General features: G+C 48.4%; 21 pseudogenes; 9 read left to right on the top strand and 12 right to left on the bottom strand.

The window, feature by feature from the left end:
- The first annotated feature begins 268 nt into the window (after window positions 1-268).
- LOC143932444 (5S ribosomal RNA) lies at window positions 269-387 on the top strand (annotated as a pseudogene).
- A 110-nt stretch (window positions 388-497) lies between these two features.
- Window positions 498-616, top strand: LOC143932006 (5S ribosomal RNA; annotated as a pseudogene).
- Window positions 617-725: 109 nt separating this feature from the next.
- LOC143932639 (5S ribosomal RNA) lies at window positions 726-844 on the top strand (annotated as a pseudogene).
- A 335-nt stretch (window positions 845-1,179) lies between these two features.
- Window positions 1,180-1,297, top strand: LOC143931218 (5S ribosomal RNA; annotated as a pseudogene).
- Window positions 1,298-1,405: 108 nt separating this feature from the next.
- On the top strand, window positions 1,406-1,524 carry LOC143931155 (5S ribosomal RNA; annotated as a pseudogene).
- A 108-nt stretch (window positions 1,525-1,632) lies between these two features.
- Window positions 1,633-1,751, top strand: LOC143931915 (5S ribosomal RNA; annotated as a pseudogene).
- Window positions 1,752-1,858: 107 nt separating this feature from the next.
- Window positions 1,859-1,977, top strand: LOC143931211 (5S ribosomal RNA; annotated as a pseudogene).
- Window positions 1,978-2,084: 107 nt separating this feature from the next.
- Window positions 2,085-2,203, top strand: LOC143931080 (5S ribosomal RNA; annotated as a pseudogene).
- A 333-nt stretch (window positions 2,204-2,536) lies between these two features.
- LOC143931313 (5S ribosomal RNA) lies at window positions 2,537-2,655 on the top strand (annotated as a pseudogene).
- A 1,265-nt stretch (window positions 2,656-3,920) lies between these two features.
- LOC143932408 (5S ribosomal RNA) lies at window positions 3,921-4,039 on the bottom strand (annotated as a pseudogene).
- Window positions 4,040-4,144: 105 nt separating this feature from the next.
- On the bottom strand, window positions 4,145-4,263 carry LOC143931685 (5S ribosomal RNA; annotated as a pseudogene).
- A 107-nt stretch (window positions 4,264-4,370) lies between these two features.
- Window positions 4,371-4,489, bottom strand: LOC143932587 (5S ribosomal RNA; annotated as a pseudogene).
- Window positions 4,490-4,596: 107 nt separating this feature from the next.
- LOC143931197 (5S ribosomal RNA) lies at window positions 4,597-4,715 on the bottom strand (annotated as a pseudogene).
- Window positions 4,716-4,823: 108 nt separating this feature from the next.
- Window positions 4,824-4,942, bottom strand: LOC143932011 (5S ribosomal RNA; annotated as a pseudogene).
- Window positions 4,943-5,049: 107 nt separating this feature from the next.
- On the bottom strand, window positions 5,050-5,168 carry LOC143932588 (5S ribosomal RNA; annotated as a pseudogene).
- A 107-nt stretch (window positions 5,169-5,275) lies between these two features.
- Window positions 5,276-5,394, bottom strand: LOC143931198 (5S ribosomal RNA; annotated as a pseudogene).
- Window positions 5,395-5,502: 108 nt separating this feature from the next.
- Window positions 5,503-5,621, bottom strand: LOC143932013 (5S ribosomal RNA; annotated as a pseudogene).
- A 108-nt stretch (window positions 5,622-5,729) lies between these two features.
- On the bottom strand, window positions 5,730-5,848 carry LOC143932592 (5S ribosomal RNA; annotated as a pseudogene).
- Window positions 5,849-5,952: 104 nt separating this feature from the next.
- Window positions 5,953-6,071, bottom strand: LOC143932412 (5S ribosomal RNA; annotated as a pseudogene).
- Window positions 6,072-6,178: 107 nt separating this feature from the next.
- On the bottom strand, window positions 6,179-6,297 carry LOC143931692 (5S ribosomal RNA; annotated as a pseudogene).
- A 108-nt stretch (window positions 6,298-6,405) lies between these two features.
- On the bottom strand, window positions 6,406-6,524 carry LOC143931734 (5S ribosomal RNA; annotated as a pseudogene).
- Between the last annotated feature and the right edge of the window lie 9,946 nt (window positions 6,525-16,470).

Below are 16,470 nucleotides of genomic sequence, written 5' to 3' on the forward strand. Positions count from 1 at the left end.
TTTCATGCTTGCAGTTGCAGGAATTCCACTATACACTATGCGTAATCCATCTCACCTGCGCTGATAAGCGTCCTTTCAGCCTTCTGGTCTAATGCATCTCAGTAAACCCCTGTCTTATATGTTGTTGGCGTCGATGACCTGTTTTATTTTTCTGCTTGTTTGCCGAGGTGACCATCTTGGCATTTGTCAAGAGGGTTTGGCCAGCAAGTTCACCTATGGCCAGCAAGTTCACCTATGGCCAGCAAGTTCACCTATGGCCAGCAAGTTCACCTATGGCCACATCACCCTGAATGTGCCCGATCTCATCTGATCTCAGATGCTAAGCAGGCTAGGGCCTGGTTAGTACCTGGATGGGACACTGCCTGGGAATACCAGGTGCCGTCGGCTTTTTTTTTAATATGTTGTTGACGTCGACGACCTGTTTTATTTTTTTGCTTGTTTACCGAGGTGACGATCTTGGCATTTTTTCAAGAGGGTTGAGAGTGGCCAGCAAGACCGGCTACGGCCACATCACCCTAAAAGCGCCCGATCTCGTCCGATCTCGGATGCTAAGCAGGCTTGGGCCTGGTTAGTACCTTGTTGGGAGACCGCTTGGGAATACCAGGTGCCGTAGGCTTTTTTTTTAATATGTTGTTGGCGTCAACGACCTGTTTTATTTTTCTACTTGTTTACCGAGGTGACCATCTTGGCGTTTGTCAAGAGGCTTTAGAGTGGTCAGCAACTTTGCCTAAGGCCACATCACTCTGAATGCGCCCGATCTCGTCTGATTTCGGATGCTAAGCAGGGTCAGGCCTTGTTAGTACCTGAATGGGGGACCGCCTGGGAAAACCAGGTGCTGTAGGCTTTTTTTTTAATATGTTGTTGGCGTCGACGACCTGTTTTATATTTCTGCTTGTTTGCCCCGTGGTGACCATCTTGGCGTTTGTCAAGAGGGTTGAGAGTGGCCAGAAAGATCGCCTACGGCCACATCACCCTAAATGTGTGAAATCTTGTCTGATTTCAGATGCTAAGCAGGGTCTGGCCTGGATAGTACCTGGATAGGACACCACCTAGGAATACCAGGTGCCGTAGGCTTTTTTTAATATGTTGGTGGCATCGACGACCTGTTTCTTTTTTGCTTGTTTGTCGAGGTAACCATCTTAGCATTTCTCAAGAGGGTTGAGAGTGGACAGCAAAATCCCCTAAGGCCACATCACCCTGAATGCCCCGAACTCCTCTGATCTCGGATGCTAAGCAGGGTTGGGCCTGGTTAGTACCTGGATGGGACACCGCCTGGGAATACCAGGTGCCGTATGCTTTATTTTAATATGTTGCTGGCGTCGACTACATGTTTTGTTTTTCTGCTTGTTTGCAGAGGTGACCATCTTGGCGTTTGTCAAGAGGGTTGAGAGTGGCCAGAAAGATCACCTACGGCTACATCACCCTGAATGCGCCTGATCTTGTCTGATCTCAGATGCCAAGCAGGGTCGGGCCCGGTTAGTACCTGTATGGGAGACCGCCTGGGAATACCAGGTGCCGTAGGCTTTTTTTTAATATGTTGTTGGCATCGACGACCTGTTGTATTTTTCTGCTTGTTTGCTGAGGTGACCATCTCGGCATTTGTCAAGAGGGTTGAGAGTGCCCAGCAAGATCCCCTACGGCCACATCACCCTGAATGTTCCCAATCTCATCTGATTTGGGATAGTAAGCAGGATCGGGCCTGGTTAGTACCTGGATGGGAGACCGCCTTGGAATAGCAGGTGCTGTAAGCTTTTTTTAATATCTTTTTGGCGTCGATGACCTGTTTAATTGTTTTGCTTGTTTGCCTAGGTGACCATCTTGGCGTTTGTCAAGAGGGTTGAGAGTGGCCAGTAAGATCGCCTACGACCACATCACCCTGATTGCGCCTGATCTCGTCTGATCTTGGATGCTAAGCAGGGTCGGGCCTGCTTAGAACACAGATGGGAGACCTCCTGGGAATACCAGGTGCCGTAGGCTTTTTGTTATATGTTGTTGGCGTCGATGGCCTGTTTTATTTTTCTGCTTGTTTGCCGAGGTGACCATCTTGGCGTTTTTCAAAAGGGTTGAGAGTGGCCAGCAAGATCCCCTACGGCCACATCACCCTGAATGTGCCCGATACCATCTGCTCTCAGATGCTAAGCAGGGTCAGGCCTGGTTAGTACCTGGATGGGAGACCGCCTGGGAATACCAGGGGCCGTAGGCTTTTTTTAATATGTTGTTGACGTTGACCACTTGTTTTATTTTTCTGCTTGTTTGCCGAGGTGATCATCTTGGCGTTTGTCAAGAGGGTTGAGAGTGGCCAGCAAGGTTGCTTAGGGCGACATCATCCTGAATGCACCTGATCTTGTCAGATCTTGAATGCTAAGCAGGGTGTGGCCTGGATAGTACCTGGATAGGATACCACCTGGAAATACCAGGTGCCGTAGGCTTTTTTTTTAATATGTTGGTGGCGTCGACGACCTGTTTCTTTTTTGCTTGTTTGCCGAGGTGACCATCTTGGCATTTGTCAAGAGGGTTGAGAGTGGCCAGCAAGATCCCCTACTGCCACATCATCCTGAATGCACCCGATACCATCTGATCTCGGATGCTAAGCAGGGTTGGGCCTGGTTAGTACCTGGATAGGACACCACCTGGGAATACAAGGTGCCGTATGCTTTTTTTTAATATGTTGTTGGCGTCGACGACCTGTTTTATTTTTCTGCTTGTTTGCCAAGGTGACCATCTTTGCATTTGTCAAGAGGGTTTAGAGTGACCAGCAAGATGGCCTACAGCTACATCACCCAGAATGCGCCCTATCATGCCCTATCTCGCCTGATCTTGGATGCTAAGCAGGGACGGCCCTGGTTAGTACCTGGATGGGAGACTGCCAGAGAAAACAAGGTGCCGTGGGATTTTTTTTATATGTTGTTGGCATCGACGACCTGTTTTATTTTTCTGCTTCTGTTTTGTTTATTGCTTGCTCTTAATCCCTGTACTCTATACACCATTAAAGTTCGTGTGTGTTCATATGTAAAGGCAGGTGTCCCAATACTTTTGACAATATAGTGTATGTGTAAGGGGGCACTCTGCCACACTCTGATCATTAATCAATTAGTTAGGTATCCTGATAATTTTTTATTACATTTAGAGGTTTGTAAGACGCAACAGATTGGTTCCGGCACGGTTTTTCAGGATCAATTCTAGTTGGTGCCCGGTCATGGTTTTTGATCTGTTGTTGCTCCAGTTGGCAGGACAACTCAGGGATGGTCCTCTTTTGCCCTTTAACGGGGCCCCACTGACATCATCACTTTACATCAAATACTGCCGCACACTTTTGGGGAATTTGGGGCTCAACCCCAAGTAATACTCGGGTCACTCCTTTAGGATCGGGGCAGCCTCTGCAGCTTCACGTCAGGGGGTCCCCGTGCATATCAATAAGAGATTGGGTAGGTGGAGGTCTTAATGCTATGCCAGGTACATCCCGGAGCCGGTAACAGAGATGTCCCAAGCGTTTCTTCATTCGACTGATTGATTGGTTCAGGTTGAATAAACTTTGTATTTTCATCTCCCTGTCTGTTGTACCTTTTGCCCCCTTTTAGGCATACTGACCACAGCACACCTTCAGGTCACTTTCTTTCAGTAGCTGTCATTCCCATTTCATCATTGTTATAAGAGTTTCTAAGGACAAGTGGGGAGGCGGAACGTAGGCCGCCGTCATTTGTGGGAGGAGCCTCGTCGTTATAAGACGGCCTCGGTTCCTCCCTGCCCTGTCGGATGTTTCCGGAGGTTATCCCTTTTTCTTTTTTAGTACTACTTGGGAATGCCCCCTTTTAGGCATACTGACCACGTGACCACGGCACAACTTCAGGTCACTTTCTTTCAGTATCTGTCATTCCCATTTCATCATTGTTATAAGAGTCTCCGAGCACAAATAAAAAAAAAGCCTACGGCACCTGGTATTCCCAGGCGGTCTCCCATCCAGGTACTAACCAGGCCTGATCCTGCTTAGCATCCAAGATCAGATGAGTTTGTATGCATTCAGGGTGATGTGGCCATAAGCCATCTTGCTGGATACTCTCAACCCTCTTGACAAATGCCAAGATGGTCACCTCTGCAAACAAGCAAAAAAAAAAACAGGTCGTCGACGTCAACATATTAAAAAAGAAGCCTACGACAACTAGTTTTCCCAGGCAGTCTCCCATCCAGGTACTAACCAGGCCTGACCCTGCTTAGCATCTGAGATCAGACGAGATTGGGAGCATTCAGGGTGATGTTGCCGTAGGCGAACTTGCTGGCCACTTTAAACCCTCTTGACCAACGCCAAGATGATCACCTCAGCAAACAAGCAGAAAAATAAAACAGGTCGTCGTTGCCAACAACATATTAAAAAAAGCCTACGGCACCTGGTATTCCCAGTCGGTATCCCATCCAGGTACTAACCAGGCCTGACCCTGCTTAGCATTCAAGATCAGACAAAATCGGGTGCTTTCAGGATGATGTAGCCGTAGGCAATCTTGTTGGCCAAACTCATCCCTCTTGACAAACGCCAAGATGGTCACCTCGGCAAACAAGCAGAAAAATAAAACAGGTCGTCGAAGTCAACAACATATTAAAAGAAGCCTACGGCACCTGGTATTCTCAGTCGGTCTCCCATCCAGGTACTAACCAGGCCTGACCCTGCTTAGCATTCAAGATCTGACAAAATCGGGAGCTTTCAGGATGATGTAGCCGTAGGCAATCTTGTTGGTCACACTCATCCCTCTTGACAAACGCCAAGATGGTCACCTCGGCAAACAAGCAGAAAAATAACACAGGTCGTCGAAGTCAACAACATATTATAAAAAAGCCTACGGCACCTGGTATTCCCAGGCGGTCTCCTATCCAGGTACTAAGCATGCCCAACCCTGCTTAGCATCCGAGATCAGACGAGTTCAGGCATATTCCGGGTGATGGGGCCTTAGGCGATTTTGCTGGCCACTCTCAACCCTCTTGACCAACGCCAAGATGATCACCTCAGCAAACAAGCAGAAAAATAAAACAGGTCGTCGTTGCCAACAACATATTAAAAAAAGCCTACGGCACCTGGTATTCCCAGTCGGTATCCCATCCAGGTACTAACCAGGCCTGACCCTGCTTAGCATTCAAGATCAGACAAAATCGGGTGCTTTCAGGATGATGTAGCCGTAGGCAATCTTGTTGGCCACACTCATCCCTCTTGACAAACGCCAAGATGGTCACCTCGGCAAACAAGCAGAAAAATAAAACAGGTCGTCGAAGTCAACAACATATTAAAAGAAGCCTACGGCACCTGGTATTCTCAGTCGGTCTCCCATCCAGGTACTAACCAGGCCTGACCCTGCTTAGCATTCAAGATCTGACAAAATCGGGAGCTTTCAGGATGATGTAGCCGTAGGCAATCTTGTTGGTCACACTCATCCCTCTTGACAAACGCCAAGATGGTCACCTCGGCAAACAAGCAGAAAAATAACACAGGTCGTCGAAGTCAACAACATATTATAAAAAAGCCTACGGCACCTGGTATTCCCAGGCGGTCTCCTATCCAGGTACTAAGCATGCCCAACCCTGCTTAGCATCCGAGATCAGACGAGTTCAGGCATATTCCGGGTGATGGGGCCTTAGGCGATTTTGCTGGCCACTCTCAACCCTCTTGACAAACGCCAATATGGTCACCTTGGCAAACAAGGAGAAAAATAAAACAGGTCGTCGACGCCAATAACATATTGAAAAAAAGCCTATGGCACCTGGTATTCCCAGGCAGTCTCCCATCCAGGTACTAACCAGGCCTGATCCTGCTTAGCATCCAAGATCAGATGAGATTGGGTGCATTCAGGGTGATGTGGCCATAAGCCATCTTGCTGGATACTCTCAACCCTCTTGACAAACGCCAAGATGGTCACCTCGGCAAACAAGCAAAAAAAAAACAGGTCGTCGACGTCAACATATTAAAAAAGAAGCCTACGGCACCTAGTTTTCCCAGGCAGTCTCCCATCCAGGTACTAACCAGGCACGACCCGGCTTAGCATCTGAGATCAGACGAGATTGGGAGCATTCAGGGTGATGTGGCCGTAGGCGAACTTGCTGGCCACTCTAAACCCTCTTGACAAACGCCAAGATGGTCACCTCAGCAAACAAGCAGAAAAATAAAACAGGTCGTCGTTGCCAACAACATATTAAAAGAAGCCTACGGCACCTGGTATTCCCAGTCGGTCTCCCATCCATGTACTAACCAGGCCTGACCCTGCTTAGCATTCAAGATCTGACAAAATCGGGTGCTTTCACGATGATGTAGCCATAGGCAAACTTATTGGCCACACTCATCCCTCTTGACAAACGCCAAGATGGTCACCTCGGCAAACAAGCAGAAAAATAAAACAGGTCGTCGAAGTCAACAACATATTATAAAAAAGCCTACGGCACCTGGTATTCCCAGGCGGTCTCCTATCCAGGTACTAAGCATGCCCAACCCTGCTTAGCATCCGAGATCAGATGAGTTCAGGCATATTCCGGGTGATGGGTCCGTAGGCGATCTTGCTGGCCACTCTCAACCCTCTTGACAAACACCAAGATGGTCACCTCTGCAAACAAGCAGAAAAACAGAACAGGTCATCGACGCCAACAACATACAAAAAAAATGCCTACGGCACCTGGTATTCCCAGGCGGTCTCCCATCCAGGTATTAACTAGGCCCGACCCTGCTTAGCATCCAAGAGCAGGCGCATTCAGGGTGATGTGGCCGTAGGTGATCGTGCTGTCCACTCTCAACCCTCTTGACAAACGCCAAGATGGTCACCTCGGCAAGCAAGCAGAAAAATAAAACAGGTCCTCAACGTCAACAACATATTTAAAAAAAAAGCCGGGAGGGTGTGGCTTGCCTAGAGAGAGGATGGCTGCTTAAGCTTTTTGCTCCGTCTTACCTCAGCCTAAAAAAGATTGATCACAGAGGATTTTACCTGAAAAACACTCACATCATGGGGACCTCCTCACGCGGACCCTCTGCATCTAGATCCCGCTCACCAAGGGACCTGGGATCCCGTAATACCCAGACAATACCGGATCTCTTCAGGAACCAGGGGGCCGACATGGTGGCCTGTTCTCCCACCGCTAACCACATCGGGATTACCCTGACGCTGACTGATCCACAGCACACCACGGCAGACAGTCCATCTCCCCATCACCAACAACTAAATATCCACGACCTGAGGACTGTCGCGGCCGATATAAAGAGCACTCTGACCGTGGCCATCTCAGACCTCCGCCACGAGATACAAGCAATCACAGGGAGAGTAAACTCCATGGAGCTAATGGCGGCGCAACAACAGCATGAATTGCAGATGGCTCAAGGCAAAGTCGACACACACACCTGGCAGCTCAGAGACCTCCAGCGCCATGTCGAAGATATCGACAATAGGGGATGAAGACACAATCTGAGGATGAGAGGCCTCCCGGAGTCGATCGAGCCTGAGCAAATTCTCCCAGCAGTCACATCCCTATTCAACCAGCTGCTAGTCCGACCCTCCGGTCCACTTATAGCTATGGAGCGGATACATAGAGCCCTTAGGCCTAAGGGCAAAGATTCTGATCCCCCATGGGATGTCATCTGTTATGTTAACGACTATACCCTCAAAGAAGAGGTTCTTAAAAAAACTAGGAGCGATCCGAACCTGACATTTGAAGGCCATTCGATCCAGATATATCAGGATCTTTCAGCGATCACTCTGAAATATCGAAGAGACTTGCGCCCATTACTTGACGGGCTGAGGCAGAGAGACATCCACTATCGCTGGAAGTTTCTGTTCGCTCTGAAAGCCTCTTACCAGGGCCGCACTGCCATCTTAAAAGTGCCAGAAGATCTAGAAACCTTCTGCAAAATGCTGGACCTGCCACTGGTTGAAGTACCTAATTGGTATGCTGATTTTCGGGTCCACATTTCACCCAACACCCACAGTACTGAAGATCTCATGGAAACTCAACTGTCCAGATCTCGCAGACATAGGTCGCCATCCACCTACAGACCACTTGGGGGATACCGACCCCGCCACCCACCGACGAGCCCGACTTCGGCCCGCTCTACAGACACTTACACTAGCTTCAATATCCCTGACTCCGGTTACCACCATGATTTCTACCTGGAGCAGTCCTGGGCCTCCAACCTGTCAGACGAGAGAGCATTCAACGCACGCACTTGACTAGACTCCATTCCTGCTCGGATCCCATATAATTGTAGCCTTTTACTCTCTAACTGAACATTACCACGGCCGAATGAGCGCCCAGAAGGATCCGAGACACCTATCGGTAAAGTATACATCGAACGGAGCACTTGGTATATTTTAGTGACTGAACCGATCTTGTGCCCTGCTGCAACATTTATATTGGCACTTACCTCTCTGCCTTATATGAACTATTCTTCATAATGCAGACCTCATATCATCATAGAGGAGCTAGTAATTCTATATACTTTACTAAACATCATACTACCCTGAAAGCAGGAGCCCGTTAACTACCTTACAATATTGCAGGCATTGGGTGGTCAATTTATCAAGTGATATCCCCCTTACTAGCCTTATCCCTGATCCAGGATATACAGGAGCCATGATTTATATGATTTTTAGGCCCACCCAAACCTACCCCCCAGTACCCCCCTCTTACAAACCGCCTGGGAATACCAGGTGCCATAGGCTATTTTTTTAATATGTTGTTGACGTCGACGACCTGTTTTATTTTTTTGCTTGATTGCAGAGGTGACCATATTAGCGTTTTTCAAGAGGGTTGAGAGTGGGCAGCAAGATTGCCTACGGCCAGAACCCAGATGGAAAACTGCCCATGGCAGAGGTAAGATACGTCCAAACACTATCAGTTAGGTATGAGGAAAAGAAGGATAATGCTGGGGGGGGGGGGGGGGGGGTAGGGTTGTCATTTTTATAAGCTATTAACTATCCTGAGGGGAGGACTCCGGGGCGGAGCTATCATAGGTATGCTGCCATGGTGGCACCAGGAAAGTTTTATTTGTGGGGAAAAAATAAAAAAATAAAGGAAAAGGACAATATTTGGGCACAACGTCGCTCTTACTGTATGCAAATTTGCGTTCGTGGCTTGAAGGGGTTACTTTTTTTTTTTTAGAACGGTTGGCTTTTTAGTGATAACAACCAAGGTGGCTAAAAGCCGTTCGAGAGGGGACGTCCAACCCCCTTCTCCAGCCGCTCTTCCTGTCCCACTGGTAGACCTGAGCCACCAGTCAGCACATCCGCCCCCCAAGCTGAGACCTGAACAAAGCCAGATGTGGTTTGGATTGGGACTCCGATGTATAATCCCAACAGCACCAATTTATTATAAAAAAAATAACAGTATTCAGAATCGCTGATTTTGGCAATCTGAATACTTGTAAGTGCAAAAGGAGGGTCTTTTAGACCCCTGATACCTCCATATAGAGTACCAGTCACATGCCTTTTACTGTCACATTCCTTGTGACAGCAATAAAAGTGATCAGATTTTTTTTTAAAGGGACAATGCAAAAAAAGAAAAAAGAAAGAAAAATAAGATTTTTTTTTTAAAGCACCCCCCTCCCGTCTTCGCATGCTTGCGCAGCAAAGAAAACGCTTACGTAAGTCACACCTCATATATAAATGGTGTTCAAATCACACATGAGGTATTGCCACAATCGTCAGAGTAAGAGCAATAATACTAGCACTAGATCTCCTCTGTAACTCTAACCTGGTAACCGTTACATTATTTTTAAAAGCGCTGTCTATGGAGATTTATTAGGTTCCTTAGTTTGTTGTCATTCCAGTAATGTTCACAAGCATGACATGTTAGGTATCTATTTACTTGGCATAACATCATCTTTTACATCATAGAAAAAAATTGGGACGGGGGCGTGACCGGATGTGATCGTGGCAGCAAGCTTTTCTACACAGCTCCGCTCATCCTGCTACTATCCGTGATTTTGGAGCGCAGCCGGCCGGGAATACAAGGCACCATAGTCCGGGGGAAAGTGTACTGGCTCCAGAGATGCGTTCATCGGCATCTAAACAGCAGCGCAGGGCCCAGAAAGAGCAACGCCGCCCCCGCCATCTTGTCTTCACAGAGGGCAGAGCAGTGTGTAGCGCGGCCGTGGGACGGGATGGAGCATTCTGCTCCTGCAGCGGAATTGGGAGCAGAAGGTGAGGGGCTTGAGGACCATCCTGTAGCGGTGGATGCTGAGGCGATCACGAGACCTATACTGGAAGCCATTAATGTCAGTAAGTCTGAGCTGATGGGGCGAATCGATCATTTGTCCTCTGAATGCACACTGATACGCCATGACCTAGACAAGATCCGGGGCAGACTTACTACAGTGGAGGACAGGGTGTCTGGAGTTGAAGATGCCACACATTCACAGGCAGCCCAGGTAGCTGAACTCCGTGACATGGTGCGGAACCTCCAACGCAGAGCGGATGACGCCGAAGACCATCAAAGGCGCAACAATGTAAGGGTGGTGGGCCTGGTGGAGGGATCAGAAGGGGACAAGCCGGTGGAGTTTGCTGAGGCTTTGTTCAAAAAATTATTTTCCCTGGAAGATTTACCCCCCACTTATGTGGTCGAACGGGCGCACAGGGTCCCGACGGGCAGGCGGCCACCAGGGGCGTTCCCACGACCTTTTCTTGTCAGATTCCTGAACTACAGGGATAGAGACATGATCCTGGACAAGTCTAGAAGAACACAAGAACTGTTGTATGACAATTCCAAGTTAATGCTATTCCCTGACTTCTCTGCCGCCACACAACAACAACGCCGATCCTTTACAGATGTCCGCAAGAGGCTACGCGCGAAGGAGATACCATACAGTATGCTATACCCGAGCAGGCTTCGAATCCAACACAAAGGCAGTGTGAAATTTTTTGACAACCCTGCGGAGGCCTGTGACTGGATGGACAAAGAACTGGCTTAAAGGCATGGGACGTTGGGCGTGGAGTTATTAATCAGCCACGGCTGTGGCGGAATATTGTGCCTGTTGCACACTTCTGTGAAAAGTTGTCCGACACGAGGACTGGCCCACTGATGCCTAGAGAGTTATTCAGCATCCTGTTGGTGGAGACGGAGCCATGAGTCGGGGGTCCTCCGGCAGAACACCCCCGCCGGCAGACAGTGGAATGGAACGCGACCCTCCCATTGCTCCGGAACATTTTTAGACGTACCTGCAACAAGGGTGGAGGAGGCTCGTGCTGCATCATACGGTACTCTGGGGTTGCTTGAAGGGGGGGTGGGTTTTCCCCGGAGGGGTCGGGGAGCCCACGGTCCCTTTACTATTCACGTTTTTTTCCTATTTTTCCATCTGAGTTTCCACTTATGTTTACCCGAGGCTACTCATCCTTATGTTTTTGTCCCTTTGCCTTTGACTTTTTTTTTTTTTTTCTCTTTTTTTTTTTATTATTATTTTTCTTTTTTCCCTGATCTCAACCACTTGTATGGGACTATGTTGGCACGTATCTGTGCCCTGGTGCGTGCTGTGCTCCAATAGTATGCTCACTTCCTGGAGCTTAGGACCAAGGAAGACACGACGGAGGAGATGTTGCCAGACTTTCGATTACAGCGGTTGGACCTCACCGCAAGTTTTTGCTGGTTTCGTTATGGGAGGAAGCTTCATATCAGGACACTTTGGTTTGATTTTAAAACGGGTGCTGGTATAAGAGCAGGGGTGGGAATTCGGTTTGTCACGACTCAGAGTCTCGGGAAGGAGGTATGGTTCCTTAAGTTAAGGTTTTATGCCATGGTACCGGTGGTCCGGCATGTGGGAGTTTGGTCTGACCTGCACTGTACGAGTGTTATTCTGTTGTGGGATAATGGTGGATAGGTTGGATATTGTCTCTTGGAACGTCCGAGGCCTCAATCACAAATTTAAGAGGGCCTCGGTTTTCCAATATTTGAAACAATACAAACCCCATATAATACTTTTCCAAGAAACACATCTAGATGGAGCCAAAGTATTGACTATGCGGAAGCCGTGGATTCAGAAAGCTTTGCATTCCACATATTCCACTTACGCAAGGGGAGTGTCCATGCTTATTAGCAAGGCTATTGCCTGCACGGTACATCAAGTTATTACTGACCGGGGGGGACGATATGTGGCGGTGGTGCTGGAAGTGTACTACCAGAAGATATTGTTGGTCAATGTGTATATACCCCCCCCCATTCCAGGTTCAATTATTATATGATATGTTTGCCAGCTTGGCTGAATTTTTACATCTACCCATGGTGGTATTGGGGGATTTCAATGCTACACTGGAGACGGTATTGGATTCCTCCAACCCAAGTAGGGGAGGTTCAACCGAACTAAACAATTGGGCCATGGGGGTGGGACTGACGGAACTGTGGAGATGGAAGTGTCCGGTGGCCAGATGCTATTCTCACGTGTCCTCAGCCCATGGGTCAGCGGCGAGAATTGATCTGGCCTTTGGTAACGACAGGTTGCTGCACAGTGTGGAAAGGGTGGAATATTTGCCGGGGGGCATATCGGATCATAATCCTCTCTCCCTCACCCTGTCGTTTCCGACTGGATCCGGGAAGAGGGGATGGAGGTTGTCTGCCAGTTGGTTACAGAAGGAAGACGTGCTCTCCCAGCTTAACCCTGCTTTCCAACATTACTGGTCGGAGAACATGGACACCTCGGATCCACCTGTGGTGTGGGATGCCTTTAAGGCAGTTGCCAGGGGCGAATGTATATCAGCAATAAAAACAGCTCGGGTCAATGATAACGAGGAATTCCTCTGTTTGAAGCAGAAGGAGCGGGAGTGTGCGGAGGCTCATGCGGGGTCCCCGACGGGGGCCACTCTTGAGCATCTCATGACGGCTAGGAGGAGTTTGTCGCTTCATATTAAAGAATTGACTAGCACTGAATGGACCACTACTGCCCACAGAGTGTTTGCTGAAGGGGACAAAAATGGAAAGCTCCTGGCCACATTGGTGGCTGATAGGCCGCCCCTGGTGCACATTCCTAAAATTAGAACTGCATCAGGTGCCTTGGTTTCTGACCCAACCTTAATAATGCAGGAGTTTGTGACCTTTTTCACGAAACTGTACCGGCCCATCCCTAGGTATGACCCTGGAGCTCTGGACTCCCTATTAGGGGGTCTGCCAATCCCACAACTGGCGGAAGACGACTGCTTGACCCTTGATTCCCCCATTACGCTTACAGAAATTCAGAAGGCAATTTTCTCGTTCCCACCCAATAAGGCCCCCGGGAACGGATGGTTTTCCAATAGAATTTTATAAGGTAAATGTAGAGCTTTTGGCCCCGCGATTTAATTGGCTGCTACAGCACTGTCTTGATGTGACCTCACTGCCGCCCTCCATGATGGAGGCTTATATGCTTCTATTGTTGAAACCGGGGAAAGATCCTACTGTGTGCATCCTATCGTCCCATAGCTCTCCTAAACACGGATCTTAAGGTCCTCACGAAAGTCCTAGCGACCAGACTTGCCAAGGTCATTCAGACGGTGGTGAACAGCGACCAGACAGGGTTCATGCCTGGCAAATCAACAGACACAAACATAAGGAGACTTTTTACCCATCTGCAGCTCCCGCCAACAGACTCTGACTGTAGAATTGTGGTGTCCATAGACATAGAAAAAGCGTTTGATTCTATTGATTGGGAATATATGCTTAGAGTGCTAAAAGTCATGGGTTTTGGGCCACAGTTTTGTAAATGGGTGTCCATGTTGTACACGAATCCTAAGGTGGCTGTTAGAGTGGGAGCGAGGACCTCTGATTTTTTTGCGGTGGGCAGGGGCACCAGGCAAGGTTGCCCGTTGTCTCCCTTTTTATTTGCCCTGGCTATGGAGCCCCTGGCCATCGCACTCAGGTCGGCAGAGGGGATTCAGGCCATCAGGGTGGGGTATATCAGGGAGACTTTAGCCCTCTATGCGGATGATATGCTTTTGTTCCTTAATGACTCGGAGGAGTCTTTGAAAGAGGCGCTGGCTGTCTTTGACAGATTCGCCGTCTATTTGGGTCTTAGAGTGAACTGGATGAAGTCATCCATCCTGCCGGTGGATGAAAAGGCCAAAGCCAGGATGGATCCACACTTGCCACTTCAATGGGTGGATTCCATTAAATATTTGGGTGTAACGGTCACTCCCCGGGTGCGCGACTATTTCTCCTTGAACCTGCTTCCCTTGCTGGGTCTCCTTAAGCATAAAACGCAGGCCTGGGTTGGACTGCCCCTGTCCCTTGTGGGCAGAATCAGTTTACTTAAAATGAAGCTGCTTCCGGTAATCCTATATTATCTGAGACATGCCCCGGTCTGGATACCAATGTCCTTTTTCAAACAATTAGAGGGGATTATAAATACATTTCTCTGGTCGCCAAAGTCACCTCGGATCGGGTTGAAGGTCCTACAGGAACCAACAGATGGGGGTGGCTTGGCAGTTCCGGATTGGTTCAAATATTACCTAGCGGGCCAGATGGTGTTTGCACGCCGGTGGCTGCTGTCCGACGATGGTGACGCGGCGACGGTACTGGAAGCCGTGCACTTAGGTTCGTACGAAAGCTTACGCCTGGCGCTTTTTCGGGGAACTAATTCAGATTTGCCCATCACCGTAACCATGACGGCCACGATTAGGGCATGGGAAAAGGCACATACTTTGGCTGCCCCTAGTTATAAGGGAATATCTCCGTCCACACCTCTGTGGATGAATAGGAGGCTCCCCCATTTCTATGGGCTACCTGATCCAATGTTATGGGCGATTAGAGGCATAAAGACGCTCTGAGACATTACTAACCTAGGGGAATTGCAGTCTTTTTCGCAGCTACAAACTAGGCATGATCTGCCTAACTCGTATTTTTTCAGTTTTTTCCAACTCAGGCACGCATATCATGCTCAATTTGAGGAGTTGAAGGTGGCATCTCTGCCTTCGACGCTCGAATTATTGCTATCCCGGGAGGACCTATCAAAAACGCTCTCCGTAACTTATAAGGAGTTCTTTAAATGTTCGCCTAAGGCAGTCACTAGGTGCAGGACTAAATGGGAAATGGAGGTCCCTGATCTACAGACGGAGGACTGGGACGATCTCTGGGCTCAACCTTTTCGGCATCTTGTGTCGGCCAGGGATCGCCTAATACAATTTAAGTTCTTACATAGAAGCTACTACACACGGCCAGATTAGCCAGGATATATGGATTAACGGCGGCGGAGTGTTGGAGATGTGCTTTTTCTCCGGCCGATGCCGACCATATATTCTGGAGCTGTGCTCACATTAGGAGGTTTTGGCAGGAGGTTACCTCCTGTATATCGGAGGTAGTGGCAGTACAGATCCCCCTGACGGTGCGGGTCTGCCTATTGGGCTTGGTAGAGGAGGTGGTGCCGTCTAGGGCACTGCGAACATTGATTACCATCCTGCTATTCTATGGTAAAAAGGCCATCCTACTTAAGTGGAAGAATAAACAGGCTCCGAGTATAGGTTTTTGGAAACATCTAATCAATGCTATGCTGCCGTATTATAAAACGACATACAGGGTGCGGGGAACTGTACACAAATTTGATAGGGTTTGGAGAGCCTGGTACGAAGCGGAGGGCACTGCGGGCTAGGCCCCGGGGACTTGCTGTGCTGGGGTTGGCTAAGACAACAGGGTCCTGTTGATTACGGTTTAGAGGTTGTCCTGAACAAGGAAATGGGGAGTGCATTGTAATGATATACTGCTTATAACTGATATGTTGTAGATGGCTGTCGGTACACCGGCTCATAAGTAATAGTTTTTGATGAACTGCAGGAACCTGGATCCGAGGTACTAGTCCGAGTATTTTTGGGGGGCTGAGTCGTGACAAACAGGGGGAGGGGGGTTGGGGGGGGGGTTGTTAATAGTTAGTCAAATTGTTTATATGTTAGGCCCTGCGAGGCCAACGGTTGGGGTACTGCTATGTTGGCAGGACTCAACCTGTGTTGTAAATGTTCTTATAAATTGAAAACTCAATAAACAGAAGTTTAAAAAAAAAAAAAAAATAGAAAAAAATTGGGCTAACTTTATGGGTTTTTTTTTTTCATAAAAGTGTATTTTTCCCCCCAAAAATGTGTTTGAAAGAGCACTGCGCAAATATCATGAGACAAAAAAAACTATTTCAACGATCACCAATTTATTCACTAGGGTCTATGCTAATATATATATATATATATATATATATATATATATATATATATATATATATATATATATACAGTAGGTGCCGCCGATATTGTGTTTCCAGCGCGACACTGTCATTTTCCTATAGTAGCGAGAGCAAGAGATCGGCAATAATGTCTCGGAGGCATACCAGGCCCTTAGGTCCGGTAGGAATTTTAAGGGGAATCCCCTACGCCGAAAAAAACGGCGTGGGGTCCCCCTCAAAATCCATACCAGACCCCTATTCGAGCACGCAGCCCGGCCGGTCAGGAAAGGGGGTGGGGACGAGTGAGCGCCCCCCCTCCTGAGCTGTACCAGGCCGCGTGCCCTCAACATGGGGGT

Source organism: Lithobates pipiens, unplaced genomic scaffold (assembly GCF_037356315.1).
Source record: "Lithobates pipiens isolate NorthernLeopardFrog02 unplaced genomic scaffold, aLitPip1_a1.2 Scaffold_25, whole genome shotgun sequence".
Taxonomy (NCBI): Eukaryota; Metazoa; Chordata; class Amphibia; order Anura; family Ranidae; genus Lithobates; species Lithobates pipiens.